The sequence below is a fragment of the Magnolia sinica genome, chromosome 17 (genome assembly GCF_029962835.1).
Source record: "Magnolia sinica isolate HGM2019 chromosome 17, MsV1, whole genome shotgun sequence".
In the NCBI taxonomy this organism is placed as follows: Eukaryota; Viridiplantae; Streptophyta; class Magnoliopsida; order Magnoliales; family Magnoliaceae; genus Magnolia; species Magnolia sinica.
In genome coordinates this window covers 4,831,876-4,850,394 of record NC_080589.1, presented here as the reverse complement: position 1 = coordinate 4,850,394, position 18,519 = coordinate 4,831,876, and the positions used below count along the sequence as shown (strand labels likewise).

General features: G+C 38.0%; 1 long non-coding RNA gene across 2 annotated transcripts; it reads right to left on the bottom strand.

The window, feature by feature from the left end:
- Window positions 1–5,163: 5,163 nt before the first annotated feature.
- On the bottom strand, window positions 5,164–12,011 carry LOC131231613 (uncharacterized). Of its 2 annotated transcripts, none has more exons than XR_009164465.1 (5): window positions 11,806–12,011; window positions 11,188–11,287; window positions 9,681–10,651; window positions 8,376–8,565; window positions 5,164–5,499 (listed from the first exon to the last, which is right to left on the bottom strand). It is a non-coding gene; the product is annotated as an uncharacterized LOC131231613 (long non-coding RNA). The 2 variants fall into 2 exon arrangements; XR_009164466.1 differs by having other exon boundaries at window positions 11,188–11,708; window positions 11,845–11,902.
- Window positions 12,012–18,519: the final 6,508 nt, after the last annotated feature.

Below are 18,519 nucleotides of genomic sequence, written 5' to 3'. Positions count from 1 at the left end.
GTAACTATCATGATGCGAGTTTGTTACAAGGTAGATAACACGAGAGACGGCATTGACATGGGCATGTTGGTTTTATCGCTGTGCTACCTTAAGGTGTGGGGAACTGCCATAATCGGCTTTAGTTCTATCTATGACTATCTATTTTGAATGATTGTTGTGGTTAATAGCGCTTGATGCGGTTTCTGCTTTTGCTACTGTTGCTATTTTTATTTTTATTTTTTATTTTTACATGTGACTTCTCAGTGTATCCACCTTTGTATAAGTCCATCTTTGAAAAATAAAAAATTTAGTAAAGAAAGAGTGCGGAGAGTCTGCGTTGAAGTTGGAGGGAACTCGAAATCGGATTGCGTCTGAGTTAGTCACGCGATTTTATCATGTCGAGTAAACTCTGTTAGGCCTACTGTGAATGTATGTGATTTATCAGAGGAGACCTCTCTCTCTCTCTCTCTCTCTCTCTCTCTCTAGCACACACGAGCCTACATGATTGATATTCAAAGTCCATGTGGGTGACACATTTGATCCATACTCATAAGTGAGGGTCTAGTCACTGTAATTGATTGGCTAGATTGAGACTATTGAAAATCAACGGCTTGATTGGATCCATGTTGAAGTGGTACAATTCATATGTATTAAAGATGAACTATTTGATTGAATAGATATGAATGCTGGGGTGGGCTTGTTGAGAAAGAAATGCTCGGTTGGTTAGGTCTCTTATGATCTGTTGTCAACTGATGCTGTTTTATCTGTCCCTGCAATGGATGCTATTGATTGGCCAAGGCCTCGCCTGCCCCCTGCTGGCAGATGTGCCCTGAGTGGCTGTATGCTCTGTGTATCCCTGTGCAAGTGCAGTTTGCTTGGATGGATGATGGAATAGGCTGGAGGATGGTTTTCTTGTGCTTTATGTTGTTTGTCTACAGGTGATAGGGTTCTGCCTGAGCGTAGGGCTCTTGCTGGATTGGTTTGGATGGACAGTGGCGACTGTCCGCTTGATGGCGAGCAATCAGGGGACGTGGGTGAGTGTTAGCTGGGTGGTTAGTGGTTTATGTTCGGAAGATGGTTTGCTGGGTGAAAGCTTATTGGGTGAGCTAGTGTTACCTCTTACATGAGTTGCTGCTAGGCATAAATGTCAGCAGAGCAGATCCAAGTTTCAAAATCGTCCCAAGCTAGGATCGAAAGTGTGCCAGGGGTGTGGTGGGTTGGTGATGTAGGATGCGGATCAAGCACATTCCTAACACATATGGATCAAAAGAAACTCATCAATCTTTCAGACTTGCCTCCAATGGGTGGGACCTTAAGTTACGGTTCAACAGTGAAATGATTTCTTGTGCATGTGACATCCAATGTACCTCTTTAATTGATTGGTCCCACCTTGAAAATCACACGTGATAAAATTAGTACAAATGCACGCATCAGGTAAACCAGAACTTAGAAATTAAATTATGAACATTGATAAAAGAACAAAATTCAAGTATAGTCAGCCATATGAATGTCTGATGCGATTTTGCACAGAGTTACCCCATGCAGAGGTAGGGGTGTACATCGAGTCGAACTGAGTCGAGCTGGCCTCAACTAGACTCGGCTCAGCCACTAGCTGACCTCAGCTTGAACTCGGCTCGGCTTGGTTCAAGCAGCAGCTCGGGCCAGTTTGAGCAGAGCTCGAGCCAAGATCGAGCTGAGTTCCCCTATGCAGCATTTCTACAAACACCTGGACTGCGCCTTCAAAATCCCACTGTATGTAAAACAGAAGCAATGGTTTTATAGGTATTTTATCAAACACCTTCTAAGCAACATAAAAATCAAGAAAAAAAGAGTATTCGTTTTATGTACATACCTTCCTTGCCACCAGCCACACTTCGTTAAGTCATTTCATCAAACACTTGGTGAGCAACATCAATAGCAAAGTAACCGAGTCACCGAACTGGTTCAAACCGAGTTCGATTCGAGCTAGATTCAATCCGAGTCAAGTCAACCTGGGCCCAACTCGAGCTCGGCTCGAACTCATTTTCGAGCTCAAAAAATCAGCTCGACTCGGCTCGAAATTGGCTTCGATCCGAGTCGAATCAAGCATTTTCGAGTCGAGTCGAGCCAGCTAACCGAGCTTGCTCGGTTCGTGTACACCTCAGAGGGAAACAGATTGGCTACTCCCCCTGCCACCAGCCCAGTGGCTTGTAGTCGGTGCTCTGTGGGGTCCACCATGATGTATGTGTTTCATCGATTCCGTTTATTCATTTTTATAGATCATTTTAGGGCTTCATCCCAAAAATGAGAGGGATATAAATCTTAGGTGGAGCACACCACAGGAAAACAATAGTGAGTAGATATCCACCATTAAAATCCTCCTAAAGCCCACTGTACTGTTTACTTGACATCCAATCTTTTGATTGGGTCATACAGATCCAAATGAAGGGAAAAACAAATATCAGATTGATTTTTGGCCCCCAAAAATTTTTTAATGGTCAATGTTCATTCAACACTATTTCCTGTAATGTGGTCCACTTGAGATTGGGATATACCTTGTTTTTGGTCTCCTACCATAAAATGATCTAGAAAATAGATGGACGGCATGGATGAAATACATACATCATGGAGGCCACAGAGCACCGACCACCAGCCATTGGCCGGTGGCGGGGAGTGGCCAATCCGTTTCCCATGCAGAGGCCAATACATTGGATGGTTTGGATGTCAGATTACACGACAGGTGAAAAGATATACAATGGATGATTCAATTGGTTAGTCTTTGGTACATTTCTTTCGTGGGATTGTAATATTCTATTCACCGAGTCAGTCCCTGAAGTACCCAAGCCTACAGGGCCACCATTTTTCATACGAAAAACCTATCTAGCAGGTCCTGTCCTCGATATTAGGCCCTACGTAGAAAAATCAGCTACATCCACCAAAGCGGATTGGGTATTGATCAGTACCTACATCCACATAAGTGGATTGCATCAGTATTGTGGGACCCACCATGGATGTATGTGTCTTATCCAAGCCATCCATCTGTTTTTTCAGCTCATTTTAGGGCATGAGCTCAAAATTGAAGCATATCCAAAGCTCAAGTGGACCACAACCCAGGAAATCGTGGGAATAATAACGTCTACTGTTGAAACCTTCCTAAGGCCCATATTAATATTCATTTGTCATGCAACCTGTTTAGAAGGTCATACATGCATGAGAGAAAAACATATATATCAGCTTGAACCAAAAGTTCTTTGCCCCTGGGAGTTTTCATCAGACTCTCATGTGGTGTGGTCCACTTGACTTTGGATATACTTCAATGGCCGGAGTGGATAGACCATACACCACCAAGTGCCCCACAGAACATAGCATACTGAGTTACTCCACGTGCAGTCTCCTTACATCCACAACTCCAATGGGCCACACCACATAGAAAAATAGTTATGAGATGCCAATGTTAGGTTTGCCTGTTGAGCCACCATGGCATCTTCCATTAGACCTGTTAATAGCGTGTAACTCATGGGTATGAAATAAATATACAAAAATCAGCTTGATATAAAGTTCAGGTGAAGCAATCTTACATTATTCGATTGGTGTGGCAATTGTGAGTCCTTTTTTCGGCTTATTTTCTATATTTATGATTCAAATGATGGATGTGTTTTCTAATTTTATGATTTTAATAACCACTGGAAAATCTTGATCCCATGACTGTTGGAGAAGCAGCCCTAAAGAAGTACCTTAATTTGGATTGTAAAAAACAAGAGATGACAAAAAATCGAAGCAACCGCCCAAAGAACACACCATTCTCATGTCAAAAACTCATGTAAAAAACCACGGCACAAAGTGACCATCAATCTATTATTCAGAGAAGATTATAAGGATAGAGAAAACTTGTAGCAAAACGCTTAGCTCTCTCTACTCGGAGGATCTAAAAAAATAAATCAAAATCACAACTCTTTCTTAAACATAACTAACCCTAAAAGCCACCCTTTCGAGAGGTAAACATAAAACATACCCCATCAAGGGTCCACTAACACTTGGGCCTTGTTAGTATATGAAACAAGGGTTATATGGGCTCATAAAAGTGAATAGACCCAAAGTGATTTTGGTGTCACAATTTTAATAATCTCTACCTTGATAGAAAAATCACTTCATTGTCATACAAATATTCTTTTAAGCGTCGGCATCATCACTTCGTGCACACTCCGTCTCTATTAATTTCTTGCCAAGCCTAAAGAGGTCAAGAAAAACTTGCATCTCTTTGTAAGAACAACATTTGTAAACATGTCCGTCAAATTCTCACTAGTATAAATTTTCTCAGAAGTAACATTTCCCTCTTCTAACATCTACCGGATAAAGTGATGACAAACATCAATGTGCTTAGTCCAGGAGTGATATACATAGTTCTTTGCCAAATTAATTGTGCTCTTTGTCATGATGCAAATACACGACTTCCTACTAAAGCCTCAAGTCATTCATCATCCCTTTCAACCAAGCAACTTTCTTGAATGCCTCTATCACTGTCATACATTCAACTTTGGTAGTAGAAAGTATATAACCACAGATTGAAACTTAGATATCCAACCGATATCTCCATTCGCTACTATAAATAAGTAACCGGAAGTAGATCTTATATTGTTCACATTCTGTATAATCCAAATCAACATATCCTATGAGTCTCTTCTCTAAATCTTTGAAATACAGTATACAGTCCGTCATACTTCGTATATACCGAAGTAACTATTTCACCACTTTCGCTACGTCAAAATCGTGAATTTTGCGACGGACCAAATCCGTTCAAAAAAACCCACCCTAAATTTTCATCAATAAAAATATTGGCAATGAATAAGGTCCAAATCTGTTGTTGATTTTCAACTTGTTCAGAAATTAGTGACGAATTTGGTCCGTCGCTAAAATATCTGCAAATAAAAAAAAAAATATATCGCCAGATTTTATTTTTTATTTTTTTGAATCTTACACCTGATTGTCATTTAAAAAATAATTCACACGATTGTTTAATAAAAAATCCCATTGAAAAAATTTGGCTGGATATGAAACTGGACTAAATATCGATTTGTGTTTTTTGATGCTCAGTCAGCCTTAATAAGAAACTAAACTAAATATATAGTAATAGCCAAAATTTCAATCAGCTATTAATGAAATAAGGTAATGTAAAGAATATCATTTGCCTGAAAACTAAACAAATGATCATCATAATTATGTCCCATCAATTAAAATACAAATGCAAGAGATACTTTTATTCTCAATATTTGTACAAGCATCCAAATAAAACATAACACAATCGAACAAAAGAGAAATGGTAAAGATGATATATAGAACCTACAAGTTGCTTCCATTGATGTTGCATGTATGGAAATTCCATGGTATTTTGGCAACCCAATTCCATGGTAAGGCTTCAGCTTCAAATAACAAGGGATTAAAAATAAAAACACACCTAGGTCACCAACTAGAGGAAGATGAGACTCCACGGACTTGTCCCAGAAGTGTCAATGTATTGCACACCTCCAATCAATGTTAATGCCACTGAAAGGTTTTAGTAGTTAAAATAGTAAATGTTAGCATAAACATAAATGATGAGTTGATGGCGTGGATTTGAAGGAGAAATGTGCATTCCAATTCATGCATCACGGAGTCTTCTTGCCCAAAGCACTCAATACTTTCTTTTTAACTTTGGCATAGCAAACAAACCAATGAGATTCCAATCTTCAAAACAATAAAAGATAATAAAAGAAATAAGTAACTAATATGGGAAGCTTTTTGGAATGGGAAAAATAAAAAAAGAGGAGAAAATATATTTAAATAGAAAAAAAAAAATATTACAGTTTTCAATTGTTATGGGGGTAACAATCGTTGTCCCGTAATGGCCAATATGGTCCTAAAAACCAACTGCCCCATTTCACCCCCACATCGCGTAACTGTCACAGTCGTTACCTGTACGTATCGGCTTTTAGGGCCATGTCATAACGGATACGGGACACCTTGCTCTTATAAGGCAACAAAAAAAAGCATGGAATCATGTTCCTCATGTTTATTTTTCTCTAATCTGTTCATGGTATAGATTATAAATTTTGCATGTCCTCGATAGTAAAACCATAACCGGTAAAAACAAACACACACCAATGCCTAAGGCTGCACTGGAAGTCATTATATTCATATTGAGTGGAACAACCAATGACTGAAATGGCCACCGCATGACATTTTTTTGCTGGCTGCTTTCTGCTTACTTTCTTTAATGGACTTTCTCCATGGGCTTCTAAATGAGGCTTTCAAAATGAGCCTATTTGAAAGTGCAAGTTGCTCCCATTCAAACAGCACAGGGAAGTGCTTCGACTCTTTAAGCCTAAAGGAATACCCAATAATGTTAAATCTCTAGTTATAAATTTTGTATATTCTAGTAGTAGCATGCTAGGCAGTAGCTACACATTATTTAAGGCTTTAAGACACTATTCAGAGTACCAGGGTGCACAATGTGCATAAAAGAATAGTTGTTGAATCAGGTGTGCCCACTTCCAAATGCAGAAATATGAACTACATAATCAAAATACCAAGAATCATCACAAGACATGATAGATGAAAAGAACTCGTAGATGCAATACATTTTTCAGTATCTAAATGTAGGAAAGAGCCTGTTTTTCCTTTCTGGAACAAATCCAAAAATTCTTGATCTTTTAGCTAATCCCTTACATGGGAATCCATGCCTTTTCAAACAATCATATATGTCCATGGTATTGTAGGTTAAGGAACTCTGTCCTAATCATCTGTTCAGATACCTATACAATTATTTTAAGGGCAATCTGTTACTTCTACTTTATGAGAAAATGTTTATAGCATGTGGGGCTTTTACAAGAATCCCTTCTAGAATCGTATCTGCCACTTCTACAATCAGATCTGTTAGTTCTACTTCATCATCAATCAACATCGCGGCCGCCGCCACCATCATCATTGAGCAATCTGTTACTTCTACTTTTTCAAGAATATGTTCATAGCATATGGGGCAATTGAAGAGAATCAAACCTCAATATATAATGTTGGGGCATTTTCACACCGGGCTCGAGTGGGGTCGCTTGTGGGATGCAGGGGCACACTCGGGGTGGGTGACTCGTGATTCGGGGCTCACGGGGGAGATCTCGTGTTCGAGACTCCTCACCGGGGGTGATTAATGCGCATTTCACACCGGACTCGAGTGAGATAGCCCGTGGGATGTGGGGACACGCTCGGGGGTGGGCGGCCCATGTGATTTGGGGCCCATGAAAGGGGTTCGGCCGAGGTCCTAACCCCATGAGATGTGGGGCCTGGGCTATGAGATAAAGGGATTAATTCGCCATACTCTAACAGTTCGAGCTTTTAAAGCAAGTGGTTAATTATCTTACATCAAATTGGTATCAGAGCGGGAGGTCTCGTGTTTGAGACTCCTCACCGGGAGTTATTAATGCAGAGGCATTTTCACACAAGGCTCGAGTGGGGTCGCCTATGGGATGCAGGGGCACACTCAGGGTGGGTGACCCATGTGATTTGGGGCTCACAGGGAAAATCCCGTGTTTGAGACTCCTCACCAAGGGTGAATAATGCGCATTTCACACCGGGCTCGAGTGAGATAGCCCGTGGGATGTGGGGACATGCTCGGGGTGGGTGGCCCATGTGATTTGAGGCCCACGAAGAGGGTTCGGCCGAGGTCCTAACCCATGAGATGTGGGACCTGGGCTATGAGATAAAAGGATTCATTCGTCATACTCTAATAGTTCGAGCTTTTAGAGCAAGTGGTTAATTGTCCTGCATCAGTCTGTATGTCTATTAAAAAGTGTCCTTTGTTCTAAAATAATCCCCACAAATATGCACCTTACATCATCATCATCATCATAGCCTCCCCAGCAATTTTGGTTGACATTTAAATTGGCAAAAGATCTATGATCAGCTTTTCTCCCAGAAAACCTCCTCTTTTACATTGGAAGCATGGTAGAGGCTCACATTGGAACCACTTGCATTCTAGCACGGTCCCACTGAATATTGATCCCAGCCCAACTATTGCATGCACAATGTAAACTGAGAACAAGGAATGTAGGGTAGTGGAGGACAGTTGCCAGGCAGTTTATTGAATTTATTTCATCTTAAGTATAATTCCTTCTTCCAGAGGGGGAAAAGCTTTCCCTTTTATTAGTTTTTAGGTGACATTTTGAAACAAAGAAGGAAAACGATCCATCATGCAACACCTATAGTAGAATTTTATTACAAGTGAATCTTATCATTGTCTGATGGCCGTCAGCAGAAAACTTTTGTTACGAGTCCTACCCGCTATTACATTGCCCAAAACATAGTGAGTTCAACAATTATGAAAAGGCAAAAAGTCACGACACATGTATAATGTCAAGAAAAAGCATAACGAGTGATGATGATAGTCTAACCTAAGAGAACTGTAGAGATTGGATTTGGCATTCAGATGATTTCACGTCCCCTGCTGCAGCCGATTCCACCTGTTCTTCCATCTCCTATGGTCCCAGTTGGACATTCACATACAAACCCAGGCAGTGTTCCTGCATGTTGCTGCTTCCACACAAGGACTACTACTGAGAGACTCATCACATTCATCAATATCTGTTTTTTAAACTAACCCAAACACCATAAAACCAATAGATTGTGTTACTGATAATAAGGGGTCATTTAGTTGATGATAAATGGTTCTAATACGTGGTAAATGGATGCATATGGGACAAAAGGCTGTTTGGTTGATGGTAAATAGTGATAATTAGAGTCAATGTGGAATAGAATGCAGTAAAATCATGTGAAATGGAATCCATTCAAAGGGTTGAGAATTAGACGCAAATGCCCGAAATGGTATGATTATTTTAAAGTGGGCTCACTTTTATGGCTCACCCGAGGTTCGGAATTTTCTTATTTTTTGCCAAAGTATATATTTCAATGAGCTTATTATACTTATTATGCCAAATGTCATATATACTAATTTCGGGTATTAAAATTGATTTACTTAATGCATTCCATTTACAAGCATCCAAAGACAATTTTTGGACTCCAATGTATTCAAACTATATGCATCTAAACACAAATTTTCGATTCTAGTGTATTATAATTAAAGGCATCCAAACACAATTAGGATTCCAATTCACATTGATTCTATTTAGCTTGCGATTTTGGATTCTAATGTCTACCAATTACAAGCATTCAAACAAGCCCCAAGTAATACAAGAAAATCCGTAAGCATATATCTGCTTTAGGAGCTGGTTCAAGCCTCTGAACCTGATGGCTGCTACATACCACCAGTTGAGCAAGAAGCTAACCGTCACAAATTTGGGTGGACAGCCTCACATTGGTTCCCCAGTGCAGGACACAAACCCACCTTATAGACTTTCAGGACCTGTTTGGATTGTGGGAGAAGAAATAAAAAGAAATAAAAGTAGATGACTTTTTCCATGATGGGATATTTCACAATGTTTGTATAACAGAGAATATTATATTTCAGAAAACAATCATTACCAAACATTATAGATAAATAACCAATATGAGAATTTTATCAGATTTTCACTTCCTATCCAAACAAGGCTCCCAAAATAAAATTTGTGAGAATTCATGTCCTAAGAAATCTGGGAGAAAGCCACTGGGTAATTGTCGTGTTGATTTCTTTTCTTTTCATGCTGTTTGAAAGCAAGGAAGAAAGAAAAATGCTGTCATAAAACAAGGATTGCATAACTCACCTTGGCATCCTTGAGAACCATTGAGATAAGGGTTCCCTCTGTACCCATCCGAGCAATTGCACCGAGACCCATAATTTGGGTTAGAGCATGAGGCATTACTGCCACATGCGTGGGCCGGTTTTTCACAGCTCCCTTCTAGTGACCATTCAAGCCTCATACTAATCCTTGCTGTTTTATCAAAATCAAGAAGATCCAACTCTTTGAAAATGTAGCTCCCATCTTCAACAAAGAACCCGTAGCTGCACGGGTTGAAACTTGAGTTAACATGACTGACAGTAAACATTAGTATCTTTCTCACCAGCGGAAGCTATGCTTCACAACAGCCATGACCCTTGCAAGAACCATTAACAATACTCTCCTTGGTAAGACATTCGGAGATGCACCCGTTAGATGACGTGATGTTATCTATGCCCAATGCCATTCCTATTGTGCTACAACCTATAGCTATGAATTTGTTTGACGAGGCCGGTATGGTGTAAGGACTTGCTTCGGACAACTAAATCAGCGGAAATTTCTCTTGGGATGACAATGGGCGAGACTTGGCAATGAAATCTGTCAAATTGATGCGCACTTCCCCCTGCAAGATCTTGAGGAGTTGAAGGTTCAAATCTGGTAAGTAAACAATCAAATCTGATAAGGAATGTTTTGGCTGCAATTTACTTCGAAGCCTTTTAAAAACAGTGGGAGTTTCCAATTCCGAATGGGTAGCTGATATCAACGTCGCCACATTTCTTGGGGCAGCCGGCGATTGATGAGGAGTTGATGGCTCTTGCATTAGTGGATGAGAGATGGGTCAATGGCAAGAAGATGATGAAGCAGAAGAATCCAACCATGGATGACATGGTTTGAGTTGAGTTTTCTTTGCTATTCTAGCAGTTATTTTGCTCCATCTTCAAGGAAGCGGATTGGCTGGTGTAACACACACCACTGACTCACCAAATTGTGCATAGCATTACAGAACTTAACATTTTCTGCAAATGGTCAATCCCATAGGTCAGAGATAGAAAGTATTAGAGAGGTTAACAACGCTTGACAAAACTAAAGACAGATGCAACAAGGCGTTAAAGGATCAAAATATTGGCCAAGACATAATGGAATTATTAAAAATAGATGCAGTCTGTCACTCTGTGAAAGCCACCCCAAACAGACATGCTGATGGAGCCAACATGACCGATACAGCTGGAAGGCTGTATAGGCCGATATATCAGCCGATACAACCAACAGACGTCGTTCTTCTAACTTTCTGTTCGTTTTGCTGTTTCTTTTTAATTTTTTACCAGTATTCACTCTTTGGGTATCTGATTTTAGTTCATTGGTTCTCCTGGAAAACATAAGATATGCAAGTAAAAGCGATAAGTAGAATATAGAAATGCAAGCAGATCTATTTTCTTGCAGTAAAATAGAAATATACTTCCAGAATCATGAGACCATCAGAAGGTCGACAAACATGGAATGCATTTTTCAATACTAGAATACTAAATGATCGCTGGAAAAAAAAAATTCATACCTCACATGGTTAGCCATTAAAACAGGATCAAGGTCACAGCGGACATCCTTTAAATCTGGGGACCATTTTGCTGAGAAAACCCCTGTAACAATTATGTCATCTGAAACAACCAGGTACCAGTGAAACCTACATAAAGAGCTACAAATAGACGTTTAAAGACCAAAATTTCCCAGATCGTAAAATCCTAACTCTTTGAATATTGGCCTAGCAAATAGACGTTTAAGCTACAACGTAGTCTACATTCAATGGAAATAGGCCAGCAATTCAAGTACTAAAATCTTCCAATCTGGTGACTTTTGGAGCATCACAATCCACGTTGAGGCCCATTAGATCAAAGATCAGGATGCCTTTGGGGTGGTGTGGAAAATGGAGCTGCATTGTGGGATGCCTTTTTCTGCCCTTCTCAGCCCCAAATCATCAATATCTGGGGCCCCAATGCACATAAACAGGGGGCCCACACATCAGCCAGATTGGTCCGGTTGGCCAGCAATGCACATAAACAGGGGCCCCACACATCAGGCCTCACTCACATCAAATCAAATAAAAATAAAAAATAAAAAATTTTAAAAAAAAAAGAATGGGGGAGAAGGAAGAAGGGAACAAGGGGCGCGGACTCACTTCGGCCGGTGGAAGGTTGGATGGACGGATGGGCTGGACTCTTCTAGCCGAGCTCCTCTCCACGTCTCTCCCTCTATCTGTATGAGACTGGAAGGAGAATGGAAGGAGAATGGAAGAAGGGGAGGAGGTAGGACGGTATGAGAGAGAGAGAGAGAGAGAGAGAGAGAGATGAGAGTTAGGGCCGGCGCACGCCCTAGCTCATAAGAGGGAGAGAGAGAGAGAGAGAGTTGGGACGCGGATTAGATACTGACCGGTTATTAGCGAGAATCGGTACTGAAGTGACGTCACCGAGTTCTGCGTGATGTACATTTTTTATCCGCACCTATCCATTTGGAGAGATTATTTTAAGGCATAAGACAGAATAAGTCAGATCCAAATCTGGGGTGGACCCACCACAAAAACAGCGGGAAGAGTGACATCCACCGTCAAAACCTTCCTACGATCCACTATGATGTTTATCTCAGATCCAACGCATTCCTAAGTTAATACAGACATGAAAGAAGGGAAAACACAATTTCAGCTTAATCGAAACTTTTGTGGCCCTTGGAAAATTTTAACGGTGGGCCTCACTGTCTCTACTGTTTTTCATGGTGAGGTCCACTCGAGCTATGGATTGGACTCATTCTTTGGCTCATACCCTGAATTGATATCTACAAATGATGTACAGTGTGGTGAGTCCCACGGGTGACGAGTATCGGTACTCAACCTGTCAGTGGCTAATCCATGCATATTGAGTCACTCGGTATGCTCTTATCGTGCCGAGCAAACTCATTTAGGCCCACCTTGAATGTATGTCATCTATCCATGCTGTCCATCTATTTTTCCATCTAATTTAAGGGGTTGAGCCCAAAATTGAAGCATATACAATGATCAAGTGGATCATAAAATAGTGGGGGTAATGATTTCCACCATTGAAACCTTGCTAGGCCCAACTGTGATGTTTATTTGTCATCCAACCTGTTCATAAGATCCTACAAAAATGGATGAAGGGAAAACACAAAATAAGATTGACGAACCAAAATCTCATTTGGCCCCAAAGAAATTTTCAACAATAAATGTTCAATTCATCTGTTACCCGTGTTGTGGTCCATTTGAACATTGTAAATGCTTCATTTTTGGGCTCAAGTACTAAAATTGTCTGATAAAATGAATGGATGAAGCGGATAGAATACATAATAAATAAATAAATAAATGGTGTACCTCATGGAGTTTTGCTCAGTACCATTTGCATAATGAGTAAGGCTTGCCAACCAAGCCTCTTAGTACACATAGCATACCAAGTAGACTATGTGAGGCACACCATGAATGCTTTGGGTTTATCCACTCCATCCATCCATTATACCACAAAATTTTAGAGCATGAGTCAAAATATGAGGCAGATCCAATGTTCAAGTGGACCCCATCCATTAAAAACTTCTTTGGGCCATAGCAGTTTTCGATCACCATCCCACTCTTTTCTATAGTCGGGTCCACTTGAAATTTGTATCTGCCCCATCAGTCAGATGTACCATTCCATGGTGGGCAATGGGCTTAAAAATAAAGTCAATCTAATAATTAGGTGGGCCACACCATATACTATAGCCGAGAGAGGTTACACTCCCAATAAAACATTCATAATCATATATTGGGCCCACCTAGATGTAATTCACATATCCAACCCATTATTTATGTGTTTCCCACTTAGATGAGGGGTCAGACCAAGTTTCAGCCGCATCCAAAACTCATGTGGGCCCCACCAAATACTTTTATATATTTTAGGTTGCCTTCACATAGTTTTAGATGCTATGGCCCACCCGAGTTTCGTATAGGACTGATTTTTGGGATATCGTATGACCTAAATGGGACACATCATATGCACGATGTTAATGTTCTACACACATCATAATGGGGCCCACACAGCTCGACCTCACTGGAAGTTCCACGAGGTCACCTTGTAGTACCATTTTCCTATTTAGTTAACTCCTTCAAGGGTGTTATCCTTACGTGTAAGGCCCACCTTTATATATTTTCTATATATCCTCACCATCCATATTTTCCATGTGTTACCCTAGACTTACGCGCCTAGTTGTAATAGGCTGAATTTTGTAGTATATCATAATTAGCATGTTATGAATACATTTGACTGTTCCGTTCAAATCAACTTTAGAATGACTTTATTATAGAATTAGATCAATCTCGTCATTATAAGTAATTCTTGCCATTACAATTCATTTTAAGTTATTCTTGCAAAATCTCATTTTTTTTTACCAAACTTTTCAATTATCTTCAAAATGCAAATCATTTTTTTTTTTCAAAATCATTTCATTTTTTTTTTCAAAATCATTCCAATTTTCATTTTCAAAATGTAAAATTTTTGCCAAAAACCTGTCTTTTTTAAATCTCATTTTCTTTTTCAATATCTAAATCTTTCTTGGTCATTATTTTTTTTCAAAATTTATCATTGTGTTCAAACTTCTCAAATTTTTTATTTTCAAAATAACAAATTTTTTTTTCAAAACCTCATTTTCTTTTATAAAACTTCTTAATTTATTTCAAAATACAAAATCTCAGTTTCTATATAAAATTCTCAAAAATTTCCAAACTTATTAATTTTATTGAAACTTCTCAATTTTTTTTGAAAATACAATTTTTAACATTCAAACTTCGATTTAATTAGTCACTTGCCATGATCGGGTTTTGGATGAGAAAGATAGTGGGTAAAAAAAATTGATCAACAATATAGGTTATATCTTGCAATCCAATGGTCAGATTTGAGTTTAAGGTCAGTTCAGATTGTCCAAAATCAATCTAGATCTAGACAAACTGATCATGCCCATTTAAAGAGTGTTTTGGATGGATCTGATTTGTTTCAAGTTATATTGAGCCGATTTTTGTTCTTTATCCTAAATAGCACATGCGTTTCAAACATACTTACCGTTCGGATCAACCTTAGCACATCCCAATTACACTTCATTATACTCGGGCTGTTATTTTTTCACAAGTGAATCTTTGTGTGCACAAACTGTTTAAGGTTCAATTAGTGGATGTGTCTAGTAATTTAGTAAAAAATCTTCTTCTTTTTTCATAGATAAATCTCAATTTCCTTTTAAAAATTACATTATTTTTTTCAAAATGTATATTTTTTTAATCTTAATTTTTCTTTCAAAACTTCTAACAAAATCTCATTTTTACTATCAAACTTTTCAAAAAAAAAAAAAAAATACAAATTCTGAATTTTTATTTTCAAAATCTTAAATTTTTTTCCAAAATCTTTTTTTTTTCTCAAAAATTTCAAGATGTGGATTTTTTTTTCTTTAAAAGCACGATTTTGTTTTCAACTTTTCAATTTTCTTTTTCAAAATGATATGTTTTTTTCAAAATCTCAGTGTTTTTATAAATCACTTTCTTTTAATTTCAATTTTCGAACATTTTCAAATTTTTTTTTTGATATCACAATTTTTTTCAACTTCTTTATTTTCCTTTTCAAAATGTCAGTTGTTCGTTAAAATATCGATTTTTTAATATCGTTTTATCTTGAAAATTTCAATTCTTTCGAACTTCTCCATTAAAAAAAAAAGTTATTTTTTTTAACTTGTCAATTTTTATCGAACTACTCAATTTTATTTTATCTTTCAAAATACAAACTCTCATTTTCTTTTTCAAAATATCTTCATTTTTTAAAGTTGTCAAAATTTTCACCTTTTTTTTTATCTTTTTAATTTTCTTTTTCAAGATATCATTTTTTTCTCAAAATCAAATTTCTTTTTTTCAAAATCATCAACTTTATTCAATATTCTTTTTTTTCCAAAAAATAGATTTTTATTAAATCACGGTTTATCTTTTTCAAAATCTCAATTTTTCTCAAACATTGTTAAATTTTTTAAACATTTCAATATTCCTTTCCATGTGATATTACAAATCATTTAAATATTAGTTTTAAATAAAAAAATTAATAATAATTTCCACTCATTTGATATAAAAACAAAATAAAAAATTCTTTGCATTCAATCCATTGTTAAAAAATAGTCTTAGATACAAATATGTACAATTAAACCATTGAAATTCTGTTAAAAAACAATTCTTAGACTAAAAAAGACAATTTTCCACCGTGTTCTTTAAAAAAAATGAAAAAAATAAATGTTTAAGGCAAAAGTCATTTTACGATGGACCATAATCCGTCTTAAAAGCATCTAAATCCATCGCTCAAAGTATTATTTTGGGCAGTAATTTGTGAAAAATCTGTGATGGATTAAATCCGTCACCAATTTGCAACGGACTAAAATCCGTCGTAAATATGATTTTAGTGATGTATCTTGATATGTTGCTAATTTTCGCAACTTCAGATTTCCGTGAAAAACGGGGTGGGCGACGGACATTTTCCGTCAGCGATGGATTAAATCCGTCGTTAAACAAAGCAATTCTTACGACGGACCAAGTCCGTCGCAAATTCGTGATTTTGACGTCATGTTCCTAATGTTTTTAGCTTAGGTTAATATGTATCTGCTCACAAATACTAATTGCATGTGAAATATTTGGTCTCAGAGAGACCATGTCATACACAAAATTACTAATTGTGCTCGAATAGGACATGAGACATACTGCTTTTCATTTGATGCAAGACAGTTATGAAGAAAGTAAAAAATAAGTAACATGGGGATCGCTAACTGGTTTTACCTTTTTCAGTCCGAGCTTGATAAGAACCTTCTCAAGATACTCCAAAGATAATCATAACTTTACTTCTCAAGATACTCCTAAGATAACCATAGCTTGCTCATCTCCCTATCCCTAAATATATCAATGGCAATATCTTTTTTACAACCCTTGGATTTTTTATTTCAAAATTCTTAGATAACTAAGCCTTTAACATGTTGATTTGAGAGATGTGGGTGGTAATAGGCATATATCAATATATAACACTAGAATGGTGAATTCCTTGTCATTTATTGCTCTAAAATAAACACAATGATCAAATTCACTTATGGTAAAATTTTGGCTCAACATAAAAGAACCAAACTTCTTATACTACTACCTAGGTGACTGTTTTAAGATGTGCAACCTCTTCAACTACAAACAAGATCATTCTTTCCTTAAACCTTTTTTAATTGCTTCATGTAAATTCGTTATTCTAATTCCTTATGTAAAAACATAATTTTAACATTAAACTATTCCAATTCCATATTATATTTGGCAATCAAAGCCAATACAAATATGATAGATAGTTGTTTTACTATTGCCGCCAAAAATATCAATAAAGTCGACACTTTCCTTTTGAGCATATCCCTTCACTACCAATCTGACGCAGGGAAGGACGTAAGGTTAAGCACCGTCTTCCTCAAGGATGGTTGAAAAACCATATTAGTCCCTATGGATGTAGAAGAGCCACCCAAAACTTCTGAAGTAGAGGGTCGTTCTCTCTTAACTATACGGGACTTCATGAAGGAATCTAAAGAAACAAGACGGGCCTATGCATTAATTGTAAAATGTGAGGAACTCGAGTATATCATAATCCCTAAAAGACTAAAGCCCTTGTTACATGAATTCAAAGAAATTTGGCCTAATGACCTTCTTGATGAATTGTATCCCATACAAGATATTCAACACCATATTGACCTTGTCCCTGAGTCCAGCTTACCCAATCATCCTCACTATCAGATGAGCCTAAAGAAGTGCGAAATTCTGCATGACAAGTGGAGGAACTGATCTGTAAGGGTTTTATTCGAGAAAGCATAAGCCCATGCGATGTACCGGCTTGATAACTCCTAAGAAAGATGGGAGTTGGCGTATGTGTGTCGACAGTAGGGCCATCAACAAAATCACCATAAAAATACATGTTTCCCATATCACGGTTGGATGATATGTTGGACATACTTGACGGTGCAAAAATATTCTCTAAATTAAACCTAAGGAGTGACTACCATCAGATTCGAATATGGTCAGGTGATGAGTGGAAGACGGCCTTTAAGACCAATGAATGGTTGTATGAATGGATGGTCACGCCCTTCGGTCAATCGAATGCGCCTAGTACATATACGAGGTTGATGAACCAAGTTATTAAGTCATTCATTGGACGGTTCGTTATGGTCTACTTCGATGACATCTTGATATATAATCAGGACGAAGCAAGCCCTATGGAGCACCTGAGGCAGGTCCTTCAAGTGTTCACCGAAAGCAAGTTGTATCTCAATTTTAAAAAGTACAACTTTTTGACCGAGTCTTTTGTTTTTGGGCTTTGTTATGACATTCATGGGCATTCGAGTGGATGAGGAAAAGTTAAAAGCCATCAGGGAATGGTTGGTCCCAACAAATATCCATGAGGTACGAAGTTTTCATAAATTGACGACATTATATCGTCGGTCCATGAAAATTTTTAGCACCATCGTATCTCCAATTACAAATTGCATCAAGAAGAGACAATTTCAGTGGATTGATGAAGCCGACAGGAGCTCTGTCAAAATTAAACACATTGTCCACAACCCCGGTTCTTGTACTTCCCAACTTCAACAAACTATTCGAAGTTGAGTATAATACTTCCTATGTCAGGATTGTGGGAGTCTTATCTCAAGAAGGTTAGCTAGTAGCCTTTTAGTGAAAAAGTTAGCGATACATGCAAAAAGTGGTCGACATATGAGCTCGAATTATACGCGGTGGTCCACGCGTTGTGACATTGGCGACATTACTTGATTCAAGGGGAATTCATTCTTTACACAGACTATTAAGCTCTCAAATTCAGTAATA